Source organism: Trachemys scripta, chromosome 1, assembly GCF_013100865.1.
Source record: "Trachemys scripta elegans isolate TJP31775 chromosome 1, CAS_Tse_1.0, whole genome shotgun sequence".
Lineage (NCBI taxonomy): Eukaryota > Metazoa > Chordata > Testudines > Emydidae > Trachemys > Trachemys scripta.
This window is the reverse complement of record NC_048298.1, coordinates 151,459,396-151,472,364: the sequence shown is the minus strand read 5'-3', so window position 1 is coordinate 151,472,364 and position 12,969 is coordinate 151,459,396. Positions and strand designations below refer to the sequence as shown.

At 41.2% G+C, this 12,969-nt stretch overlaps 1 protein-coding gene across 3 annotated transcripts in view; it reads left to right on the top strand.

The window, feature by feature from the left end:
* COL8A1 (collagen type VIII alpha 1 chain) overlaps window positions 1-12,969 on the top strand; it is a 114,845-nt gene that overhangs the window by 75,468 nt on the left and 26,408 nt on the right. For all 3 annotated transcript variants that reach the window (XM_034789814.1, XM_034789825.1, XM_034789835.1), the window contains one exon: window positions 4,018-4,133. The gene's annotated coding sequence lies outside the window, so the exon portion shown is untranslated. The remainder of the gene's footprint in view (window positions 1-4,017; window positions 4,134-12,969) is intronic.

The window sequence follows — 12,969 nt, the reverse complement described above, 5'->3', positions numbered from 1 at the left end:
CCAACTTAATGCGCTTAGTGTGGACATACGCAATTGACTGTATAAAATCGACCTAATTTCGTAGTGTAGACATACCCTTAGATTTTAGGTTAAAGAAACAAGGATGTAGACTTGATTCACTGAAAGCACTTAATCACATGCAGTACTGTAAAACATGTAAAACATGATTGAGTGGTTAGCTGAATCGGGGTCATACTATCTTCCATGAGACAGTGAGAGGCTAGTGACCTACTCTGACTTTCAGAATCCAAACTGAAACACAAAATGTCAGCTGCCTCACCCAGCTACCACCTGCAGCCGGCAGAGAGATCCTAGTGTTTAAAGGTGCAGTATACAAAAAACAGGATGACCTAATTTCTCCAATTACACAGCTACATAGAACATACCTACAGATATAGACCTAATAGATGAAACAGTACAAACAGGTGGTCTTGTGCTGATGTTTCCTCTCCAGGAGCTCTTTTATTCCCGCCACATCCCAAGAAAGCCCATGACGGTTTCTCCTTGCGTCTACCAGAGAGGAATTGTCACAAGGTTCTGTCCCCCAAGACCAAGACCACTGCTTATGCTCCATGCTCTGTCCCGAATCACCCAGGAAAGCCCTAATCCTGTTGTCATGAGCTGCAGCTGGCAGAGCTAAACCAATAATGCCAATGATTTTCTTATAATAGAAAACCTCACAAGCTTTTTCTCATATCATAAATAACTTAGATTTAATTATAATGTTTCAGTTTTAAAAAGAAGTTAAATGGAAGGATGTCTTTGTCCTGAAACTGATTCCTACATCTATGCATATAAAAGGATACTTAATATAATTAGAGAATGGCTCAAACTAGAACAGCTCCCAACACCCATGAATTTTGGGCCTGGGCCTGCTCTCAGAGAAATCAGTGGAAGTTTAGAATGGGGGCAGGAGCAGGTCATTTGGTTGGGAAAGTTTGGATATAAATTTGTGACTGGCTTTTACCTTTCTGAGAGGCTGAACCAAACCCCAGACCAAACCCTGGCAAACTGTGGGCAAGGTTAGCTCCAGAGCTGAACTTTGGAGCTCAAAACAATGAATGAGCAAAGATTCACTCTGAAAACGATTGAGCATCTCAGCTGGTCAAATGAGGAAGCCTACTTGGCAGGATACAAGATGGGGAAAAAACCCTCTTAAAAAGGCTGAGAGGCACATGGCAATCAGGGAGCAGATGACGCATCTCTAAGACCCAGAAATGACACAGAACTGGTGCCAGTTCACATCCCTTTATCCTATTCAAAGGGATGAAACACATTAAGTGCCCAAGTACGGTACCTTGTTTTATCTTCTATCCCTTGAGTGGGATAAAGGGGTGTGACACTGGCTTGTGTTTTTCTTTCTTCCCTTGGCTATTGGAAATACACATATTGTATTCTGTCCATTTTAAAATACGACTTTGCTTTTCTCACCTTTGTTCTGTTTGCAAGATGCAATGGATGTCTGTGAGCCCCTTTTTCAAGCTCCTTTCATCCCGGGGTCTCTGCTACCTCTTGGCATAGGGCCGCAATGATGGATTCTGCCCTCTACAGTCTTCTCTTCCATGTTCTCTCCCTCTACTTTTAAGAAAGTAGAAAGCTTTTAAACACAGATAACCGGGTAGTACCAGTATATTATTCTTAGCACAGCTATTCTCTTAAGATTTATGCATGTCATAGGGGTTTGTAACATCTTGTCACATCTCTTCATTTGCTAGTTTGATCTCCTATTCAGTGTTAACTTTCTGTGCACATTTTTCAAAGAACACTTAGAAAAATCTTCCAACACAGTAGTAAGGTAATAATAATAATAAATGGAGATATACTTACTCATAGAGCTGGAAGGGACCCTGAAAGGTCATGGAGTCCAGCCCCCTTCCTTCACTAGCAGGACCAAGTACTGATTTTTGCCCCAGATCCCTAAGTGGCCCCCTCAAGGGCTGAACTCACAACCCTGGGTTTAGCAGGCCAATACTCAAACCACTCAGCTATCCCTCCCTGTATATTGAGCAATGCAATCATAGCTGCACAAGTGCTCAGAGGAAAGGCAATAAGCTAGTGGCTAAAATCTGGCCCTCTCTCTCGCAAGCAATCTAACCCTTTGCTCAGCTCAGGTGGCCCAAAGGGGCCGGAAAGCAGCCATGTATCTACAGCTGGAGATTCCACAGTTAACTCCTATGCAACCCCTAACATAGAGGGTGTGTCAGGGGTTGGGGATCATGATGATCCTCAAAATGATTTGTTAGAGAGACTCAGATTTCGGTTTCTAATGTCAAGATGATTTTTTGTTTTGAAATTTTAGTAAATTTAGACTAAAAATAGTTAACAAAAAAGATCAAAATTGAAATTAAACACTTCAAGATTAACAAAATGAAATGTTTTGATGACACAAACCAAAAACATTTTTGGATTTTCAGTTGCCAAAAATTTCAGATTTAACTTTTCAGTCTGATTTGGGAGAGAACATTTTTTCAAAATCTTAAACACTTTTGAGGGATGGAAAAATTAGTTTCTTGTGCAGCTCTAACTGGAATATGGAAATTGAGCTACTAAAGAAAAGATTATCAATTATCATGATTGTAATCTTTTTAAGAGCTCAGTCCTGCAAGGTACTGAACTCTCTGGCCTTGGTCTAGCAAAGCACTTATGCATCTGCACTGTAAGGCCGTGGGCAGTTTCACTGAAGTTAATGCTCAGTAATTTGCAGGACTGAGCCTGAATCCACAGGTTGAGTCAAAGTTCACTGAAGTTGATGGATTCTCTTGATTGACTTCAGTGGATTTGGGGTCAAACCCCTAATACATATCACTCAACAGTCTTTACATCTAAGCTTTCAGGTAACTCAGCTTTTGTGAGAAATTCACAAAATCTAATTCAAGAGCTATTGGGGTTCTCAAACTGGTGGTCAGGACCCCTCAGGGGGTTGCAAGGTTATTAGCTGTGGAGTCACGAGCTGTCAGCCTCCATCCCAAACCCCGCTTTGCTGCCAGCATTTAGAATGGTGTTAAATATACAAAAAAGTGGTTTTAATTTATAAGGGGGGAGGGGGTTCGCACACAGAGGCTTGCTATGTGAAAGGGGTCACAGTACAAACGTTTGAGAACCACTGAATAGTGTTCTGCCACTGTTAACAGGGGACTTTCAGAGGCAATGACATTATTAAAAAAGTGACGATGACCTACTGTCATTAATTTTTGTCTTAAAACTAATGACAGTAAGCCATTATCTTAAAACAGGCTTAAATTCTTTTGCATTCTGCAAAAGAAGCAGTGCATACTCAGTTTTATTAAAGGAGAGCTCAGTGGTTAAATAATATTCGCATTCTCTTGTGGCCTGAATGTCCAGCATCCTCATACTTCGAGTTCAGCCCAGCGAGGTGCCAAGCATATCACACAGAGTTCAAAGCCTCTGAAAAAACCAGTGTCTTTTCAGAGCACAGTGCACACACAAGAGTCATGTGCTTTTATTGAGGTAATGAATGTAAAAGACAATGAGGTTTAATGGAATACTGCCATCTGTCTCTGTACTGGCACCTGGATAATTTCACATCTAACGATAAAAAAAATGCTTCTACACAGCCATGACACAATGCTTAGGAAACAATACTCAAGTAGCTTTCCTGAAAATCAAAATCCATGTGTTGAGTTATAGCCAAATAGGTTGCCTGAGAACAATGATGAAGTTTTTCACACATGACTGCCTACTACTAGTAGACTCTTTAGTCTATAATTAGGCACCTAAAATCAGTAGTCTGATTGCAAACGTGTGGAGCACCTACAATTCCAGCTGAAGTCAATGGCAGCTACTGGGTGTGGAGCACTTTTGAAAAATCAGGCTACTGATTTGGATGCCTAAATATGGCATTAAGAGACTAATTTTAGCCACTTGGATTTGAAAATCTTGGTCAATGTTTCTTAATGTCTGTGCAAAAAGGATAATACTTTGTTATTGAGAGTGCCCAATCTTTATTATGGTCTAAATTCTAACCTGATGTTTTAAAATACAACTAACTTTTTGTAGGTGCTGATTTGGAATCAACAAAACATCTTACTCCACTGACCTAAAGCAGACACGGAATCCAAGTGAACCACAAGTGACTTTGATCCACTGTGCTGCCCTTTCCCAAAAATCTAAATGTAAGTATATCCAGTTTTGAAACTCCAAATGACATATCCACAATGACTAAGCCTGAACACAATTGGTAAAGACTCAAGTAATCTTAAAGTAATCACTTGGGTCTTCCATGGGACTTGCTAAGTTACTCAAGTGTTTTCCATATGCTGTTTGAATTTCAAATAGAAATTTCTCCACTACAAAACTTCTTTGCAGTCAATCTCAGTATGTTCCCCCCCCCCCTCCCCGCCCCCAGAGAATTAAAGAAAATACCCCATTAGGGAAATCTCCTAAATTCAAAGTGAGAAAAAAAATATATAATTTGTAGCTCTTCGTGTAATTGTTAGACATTTTTGTAACATTTTGCATTTTCTCCTGCTTATTTAAAGGATTCTGTTAATATTTTCTAGGGCTAGGGAGTGGTCAGTTATGGGCTTCATTGGGAAAGGATTTTTTTCTATTGAGAGAGGTGCACAGTAATTTTCTCTTGGGCTGATTGAGGGCTCTTTAGAATCTAGTGAATCATTATTGTTATATACTTGTGATATCCATAATGTGTGTGTGTGAGTCTGTGTATAAAAATCACACAGCAGTGTCACTCTAATGTTTAATATCTCTGAGTAATAGCAAGTAGATGGTAAACATCATTTTGAGCTTTAATGGAAAAGTTTCTTACAAGTAGACATTAGCTCATAGTATCCAGAGTCAGGACTATTATGTATTCTCAAATGTGACTTTTGGAACTAAAAATCATTGTTGTCTAATAAGATATATTATTATTTAATTTAATTTAAAAAAAATCCATTTGTTGAGAATGAATCATGCAAATGCCTCAAATGTTTGAGTGTCCATATAAAAGAGGAAAAAGCACATTTGATTGTTTTGATCTTTTATAGAAAAAGTCCAATAGAATTTAATTGGGATGAAACCAACCGCTTACTATAAAAATAACTCTAAAAACATATAGAGTTACATCCTCAGCCTTGGTTACACACACCCCTTTTTTGCACCTGTTCCACCTCCTCAGACACAGAGGCATGGCCAAAGTGTTGTGCAATCCTCAGTCAATGGAGCAGTCCCTGCTGACCATCCCACTCGTGTAACTTAGTGGCCCTATGTCCTACCTAGCCCTAAAAGAGGAGGAGCAGAAAGATGGATCTTTCTCACAGCTTTGTGAGCTTGGTGCAACTGAAGTATCCAACCCCTAAAATTTAATAGAGAAGGAGACCCTTCCTACAGAATGTTTGAAACCTTCTATTGAATTTATTAGAGCTTTCAAACCTTGATCCAAAACACAGTCAAAGCCAACGAAAAGATCCACTGATAGGAATTGGATTGGGCTCTTATTACCTAGTTATACATTTCTACAGAGGTTGGTTAAAACATTATAAAGAAAGGTTATTTTCTAGCCAATCCCACAGACAGCTAAAAATAAGAATAATTAGCACATAGTTCTTTTCATCAATAAATTTCAACATGCTTTGCAAAGATGCGTGAGTATCATTATCCCCATTTTACAGAAAGGGAGACTGAAGCACAGAGAATTTAAGTGACTTGTCCAATGTCTCAACAAGTCAATGGCAGAGTTGGGAACAGAACTCCGCTATTGTAACCTCCAGTCAAATGCTTTATCTACAGCACCTTGTTAAGAAGATCAAAATTAATGCCTTTTCTTTTCAGAAACACATACATAAAGTAGAATGGCATTGTACATTTTCAAAATTTTAGTGAAAAATTGTGAAAGCTACCATTTCCTCCCTTTTTCTGACCTGTTCCAGTGTACAGAAATACACCTGAGCTATAAAGTTCAGATCTTGATAGAAACCTGGCCAAAACTCAAGATGTTTAGATATAGAGCCTGAAATAAAGCCCTAGCCCTATCTTCATAGGCAGTCCTGAAAATTTTCAAACTTGGGTGTCAGCTGGTGAAGATGATTGAAAAGCATTTGGATCCAATAAAATTTCTGAGCTCCAACCAAAACCAACATTTTAATTGTTTCAACTGAAGGGGGGGCTCAGCAAGTGGGTTTCCTGTAACTAAATATCCCCACAAACAGTTCTGCTGGGTTTCCTTCATAAAATATAACATACCCATCTTCCTTAATCGCCTGCACTTATTTTAGTATGTCATTTTAAATGCAAAACAGGAAAAGGATTCTCAGAAGAAACACTTGGCATCAAACAATATTTTGATATCCCCATTTTTAAATGCTTGACATAATAGTTTTATATATAAAAATATCAGTCCTCTGAAAGAAATTTCTAGACTAGGAGATTTAGGTTCTTTTTTAAGTAATAAAATATTTTTAAATGCAATTGTGTGTGCATTTCACTTGTTTCAAATAGCCTTGGCTTCCTATGCTTTATTCTAATATGGTGTTAGCCCCACTCAGCTGTCACTAAGTAGACGGATGCAGTATTTTAATAACTTTTTTTTTTAAATTAAAATATTTGAAAAAGGCCATGGAAATGGGGGGGGGGGGGCAATCAGAAAAATGGCCAGGATGAAGAGTTTAGCTTCACAGACATTCTCTAATTTAATCCACAAAGCAGAGGGAAAATATATTGGGTCAAATGCAGATATACTATGAATGATGGGGAAAGTAGCTGTAAGTGTCTGGGGTCTTAAACTGGTTTAATTTACATACCCAGAATGAGATGTTTAAGTGGAGAATAAGGGCAATTGCAATTTATGTATCCTTATGGCCTCCTGTCGGTTCCTTTTTCTAAGGAATTCCCCTCTGTGGCCCCTTAGCACAAGTTTCACCAATTCAGTCCCCTCTGTTATACTCATCACCTTATCCCCATTCAAATCCAGCTTCTTTGCCAACACCCTCATGAAGTTTAGTTTGCCCTGTCTTCTCTGTCTTTCTTCTTCAGGCTCTGGTACTGTATTGAGATCCACTAGTGCAGGGTTTGGCAACCTTTCAGAGGTGGTGTGCAGAGTCTTCATTTATTCACTCTAATTTAAGGTTTCACGTGCCAGTCATACATTTTAACGTTTTTAGAAGGTCTCTTTCTCTAAGTCTATAATATATAACTAAACTATTGTTGTATGTAAAGTAAATAAGGTTTTTAAAATGTTTAAGAAGCTTCATTTAAAATTAAATTAAAATGCAGAGCCCCCCGGACCGGTGGCCAGGACCCAGGCAGTGTGAGTGCCACTGAAAATCAGCTCGTGTGCCGCCTTCGGCACGTGTGCCATAGGTTGCCTACCCCTGCATTAGTGCTACATGACATTCAATGGGACTTAGACACTTTTGAAAGAGACTGATTCCTAAATCACTTAAGTACTGAACAATTTATCCCAGGTGTCCAACTCTCATTGACTTTATATAGGAGTTGGAAACTTAACTCCCTTGCATCCGAAGAAGTGGGTATTCACCCACGAAAGCTCATGCTCCAATACATCTGTTAGTCTATAAGGTGCCACAGGACTCTTTGCTGCTTTAACTCCCTTAGTCCCTCTTGAAAATCCCAGCCTTACACTCCACTCGCTGGTGCTGGTTGGGAGAAAATTAAAGAGGAATTAGAAAAAGAAGAAAGTTGGGCAGGAAGGGGGAATAAATGGTCTCTTTCCCCCCTCAATTCAAGCAGCGCTGTGAAATAGTTTAGAAATACAGTTCCCTTTTCTCATTGGTGAATGTGTTTCCTTCATCAGCCAACGCACAGGTTATTGTGAATAAATCACAATGTGTTTTTTTTTTTTTTTCTTGGTCACTCAAACACATTTAAAATGGATGCAAATGGAAAAGGCACAAAACAGACACCCTGTGGCAGCCATCACATCAGACTGCTACCACTTGGTGAGGATACAAAGGCACCTCATGAGTGTGCAGTAGATGGGATTCAAATCACAGGGACAAATCCTCTTCTTCACCCTTTGCAGAAACAAAACACCCCCCGACAGCGGAGCAGTGCAGTTATACTGCTAAGGGAAGGAGGCGGGGGATTGGGGAGACTCCAAATCTGCCTGCTGCTCTCACAAAGAGGTGGGTCATGGGGAGGGAAGGAAGGGGGCTGGGGTGCGGGAGGGGTTGAGGGCTCCGGCTGGGGGTGCGGGCTTTGGGGTGGGGCCAGAAATGAGGAATTCAGAGTGTGGGACAGGGCTCCAGGCTGAGGCAGTGGGTTGGGATGTGAGAGGGGGTGAGGGCTCCAGCTGGGGGTGCAGGCTATGGAATGGGGCCAGGGCTGAGGGGTTTGGGTGCAGGAGGGAGCTCTGGGCTGGGGAGGAAGGATTTGGGGTGTAGGAGGGTGCTGGGACTGAGGGGATTGGAGAGGAATCAGGGCTGGGGCAGGGGGTTGGAGCCCAGGATGGGATCAGGCATGCAGGCTCCAGCCGGCCCTTATCTCAAGCAGCCACCGTGCTGCATGGCTCCCGGGAAACAGCTGCCATGTCCCCCCTCCAGCTCCTATGCGGAGGCATGGCCAGGTGGCCCTGCATCCTGCCCCGTCCGCAGGCACCACCCCCGCAGCTCGAATTGGCCAATGGAAGCTACAGTAGTAGTTCTTGGGGCAGGGGCATCATGCAGAGCCCCGTGGCTGCCCCTATGCTTAGGAGCCGGAGGTGGGGGGACATGGTGGCTGCTTCCCAGCTGCCATGTGGCACAGAAGCTAGCAGGGAGCCTGCCAGCCCTAGTGTGTGGCGGCGCTAACCCGACAGTCAACGACCCGGTCAGCAGTGCTGACCGTAGATGCCAGGATCCCTTTTCAACTGGGTGTTCTGGTTGAAAACCGGACACCTGGTCACCCTAGCTTTTGGGTGCTTTGAAGTGTATGGTTTGTTAACAGGTCATTCAGTAACAGCAGTACAATTAGGAGTTTGTACTGCATATGCTTTTTCCATAGCTACTATGACCAAGGAAGGATAACACTTTAAGTGCAACTTCTTCTCCCCAAAGCCCATAATTCACTAAAATGTATCCAACTAATTATTCCTTATGAAAGAGCTTTCGGTGAGATCATAGTGTATCTGTTACAGATAAATATATTTGCTATGCAGCTGAGTCTCCTAGGAAATCTTAGCTTTCTGTTCCTGTTTTCCAGACGGTAAGCTTTCAGAGGCAGAAACCGTCTTAATACCTGTGTCTTATACAGTGCTGAGAAGATTGTCAGTGCTTGCCAACTGATTAAAATTACAGAAGCACTCAAGAGATACGCAACTTATACTGATACCGATATTAGTATTTGAACCTATTAGGATATTAAATTGACATGCAGCCACAATATTTCTTACACAGCTAAACTTTCTGAGCACTAAACTCAAATACAATGCAGCTGCTTTGAAAATACTAACATGACAAACATACAAATGTTTAAATGTATCCTTTAGACAAGAGGAAACAAAACCCTGCAATATTCTACACTAACAATCACAGTTCGTAATAGTGTTACCACTAAACCAAATCCTGCTTTCTTTACTTAGTTGAAACTCCCATTGACTTCAACAGGTTCTCTTCAGCATCCTTTTCAGTGATTTAACATGAGCGAATGAATGCTGGATAGAGATGCTGAAATGAATCAAGTTTTAACTGAGAAATAACTGTAGTATTTTACCACGTTTTGGAGAATTCCATTAAGATACTGCCATATATGTTACATCAGAGGTACTGCTGGTATAACTCATGCCGCTTTGTCTGCGTGACAGCTATTTTTGAAAAAGCTCAATGTGAAGGTTACAGTTTTGAGCCTGCAAAAGCTGGAATAGATTTTGGAATTTACTCAGACAAGTTCTCCCACCCTTCATTGTGTTTGGGAAGCTGTCACTAATAAGTAATGATCTAGAAAGGGAAAGAAGAGTGACTGTCTTGCAGCCGGTATGATGAAGCCTAAATATACCTTGAGTTTAGTGAGCAAAGTTCACAGTTTGCAGTGAAAGGTCACCAGGAATTCAGGCATTCTTGGTGGTGAGTCTTTGTTCTCTATACAAATTAAGAATGTAAGGAAGCTACATAGACACAGTTTCCTAAACGCTAAACTTGATATCTCTACTCAGTCTAAAAGAACATGAGAAAAATCCGAGTTTGGCATGCAAAACTTACTTGAGGATACTCCACTATTAAATGCCATATGAAAAATACTGAGGAAGCTGCGGCAGGATAAAGCATGAAGTTTTCCTTTATACAAATGGGGCTTGCCCTATTTCAGTTAATGCAAGCTGCCTGCACTTTTACTGTTGTAAACACAGTACTGCACTTGCGGCAGGTGTGGGGAGGGTACCAAAATGTTCACTGCCCACAGGTAATAATGGCTAGCCCCGCTAAAATGTCAAATACTTGTATAGGACATTCCTGCCACACACTGTTTGAACTGAAGCGAGGAGATTTTCTTGTCTCCTGTGGGGTTCGTTCTCCTCACTACAGGTTATTTCACCATCTCCTTTAGGAGTGGTTTAGCTCTGCTTCATAAAGCACCGACAGTGAGCTAATTTTTGCTTTTGGAATCTACCAGATTTCCACCAAATGGAATGAGGGATATATCTTCAGAACTTCCTAGAACAGTCTTTGTCCTCTTAGGAATTATGAAATACAATGCTGCTGGATAGATTATTTCAGGACCACTGAAGCAGTAGTCCCAGAGACAACAATAAGATACCTCCAGATAAGCCATCACTGAGGATGGGCTTGCCCTGGAACTGAATTGCAACACTCAGATGCCTCTAAAGTTTTTACTAGGGCAAATAATAAAGATAAGAGACGGTAGGTACCTGGTGTAAGCTGAATCTTTGTGAGGGGGATCATTTCATCTTATGAAGAGCCTTTCCCTTCATGTTTTCATTCTCACATACATCGTAACTTTTGTCTATCTAAAAATGAACATACAGTTGTAGCATGATGTAGTCCGTCAACATTACACTTAAGGCCAGATTTTCAAATTTATTCAAGTTCCTAAAGATGTAGACAGGTGCTTAGCTTGCTTAGGTGCCTCCTGGGATTTTTATATGTGCCTAACTCCCAATGGTGCTTTTGAAAATCCCAGGAGGCACCTATTTGCAGCTTTAGGTATCTTCATTCCTTTGAAAATCTGATCCTTAGTGCTCAGTCAGAGGGAGGAGCTGTGTATTTGTGTGCTACTGCTCTAGTGTGAGGGAAATTGAAACAGAGGGAAAATTGAATATGTTTAAAGACATTTTCATGAGGAGAAACTAAATCGCTCTCTTTTTCTGACTTGGTTACTCTTCATCTGTAGCACATCCCCTTGTCTTGCTTTGGCTCTAGGTGAATACAGACCAGGGAGAAGATTTATTTATTGCTCCAACTCACTCCAGCCTAAGCCATTAGAACTGCCAAGAGGATGGAGAAAGCAAAGGGCAGCTGTAGAAGCTATTTTTCAATTACATGTCATGGTTTCTAGATGCCCTGGTTCCATTTATTCCACCAATGGTTACTAACTCCAAACCCTCACTGGAGAGATTTCCCCAAAAGCCTCAGTCCAGAGTACCAGGTATTAATTAGAGAGAGAGAGAGAGAGACACACACACACATTTGGGTCTGTATCAGGATTAAGTTGGGCTCAGGTCTGTGTTCAAATTGTGCCAGGCAGCATGGTGACTGCCCAGCTATGGTCGCTCAGAGGAATGGGACTACCACAGCAGCAGCAGCTCTTTGTTAGTTTGGGGTTCTTGCTGCAAGGAACAAAAGTGAGTCTATCCAGGCCCTCAGGAAATTTCCAGTCAGAAAAACTGGGATCAAAATAGTCCATGAACTGGGTCATGCTGCACTTTGGGGAGGTACAATCATCTGTTTGTCAAAAGGAATGGTAAACAGAAAAAAGCCCTGTGTGGGATAAAATAATTAGGAAAAATAATCCCTTTGTGACTTATCTGGCACTTGACTTTCTTCCCCCTGCTCTCTCTCACTGTACCTAGGATCAAGTGTCTGCTCAGGCTGGCTCTAGACCACAGTACTTAGCTGCCCACTTACTCATTAATGGTGTACAGATAAGGACAGAAACCCTCTCCAGGTATTCCTGTCTTAACAGTCCCTTTTCCTGTTATTTCCCCTTTCTCCTCACTCTTTAGCTAGATAGGGAGGACCTTGCCTCTAGGTTTAACAGCAGAGTAACCTGAACTAAAATACATGTTGTTATGGAGCAGAACATGTCTCGGAGATCAGGATAGTGTGTAACCTTGCCAAGGTAGGAGAGGGTAGGGAGCGTACACACTCTCCTTACAGGATGTGAGGTCAAATCAGGGCTCATACACAACAAAACCAAAAGTCTCAAGCTTTCCATCACTTGGGGGGTTTAAATCTTATAAGGACAAATGCTCTTCTGAGGCATGACTCAATATGGATAGGAACCGGATTGACAGATTTCAAATAATCCGTTCTGCACTAAATTTGAAAGGGTTAAATTTCACAGGTTGGGCTTTGAGCCATCTCTAGCAAGAAGCAGAGAAAGATGTGTGGGTTAGACCATGCTCCGAGCAATAGTGGCTCACAGCTACTGTGGTCTACAATTTTGATTTCCAACATGATTGAAACATGACCACTTCTGAAAGAAATTATGTCTTGCCATTTTGCCTAAACAAAATAGACTGAGCAAAACAAAACAGATGTTAAAATAAATGAAACTGGGGAAAAAAGGAAGAGAGGAGCATTGTTAATGCAGAAGTCCAGTGGGGCCTGCTCTGTTCACTTCCACAGATTAAAAATGTCTGCAACAAACTATGGAGCAGACTGAAATATTTGTTTCTTAAACCTTATTCAGGGTCAAAGATTTCTGCTATCAAAGGGATGCTAAGTTTTCAAGATACAACTATCTTGTCATCAGGGGAGTTACTGCTTCTGGCTCCCACAATCTATCATAATGCAATTGTGCCCCAACAAATGTTAGGAAGAAAATTAGTATCACCAATAC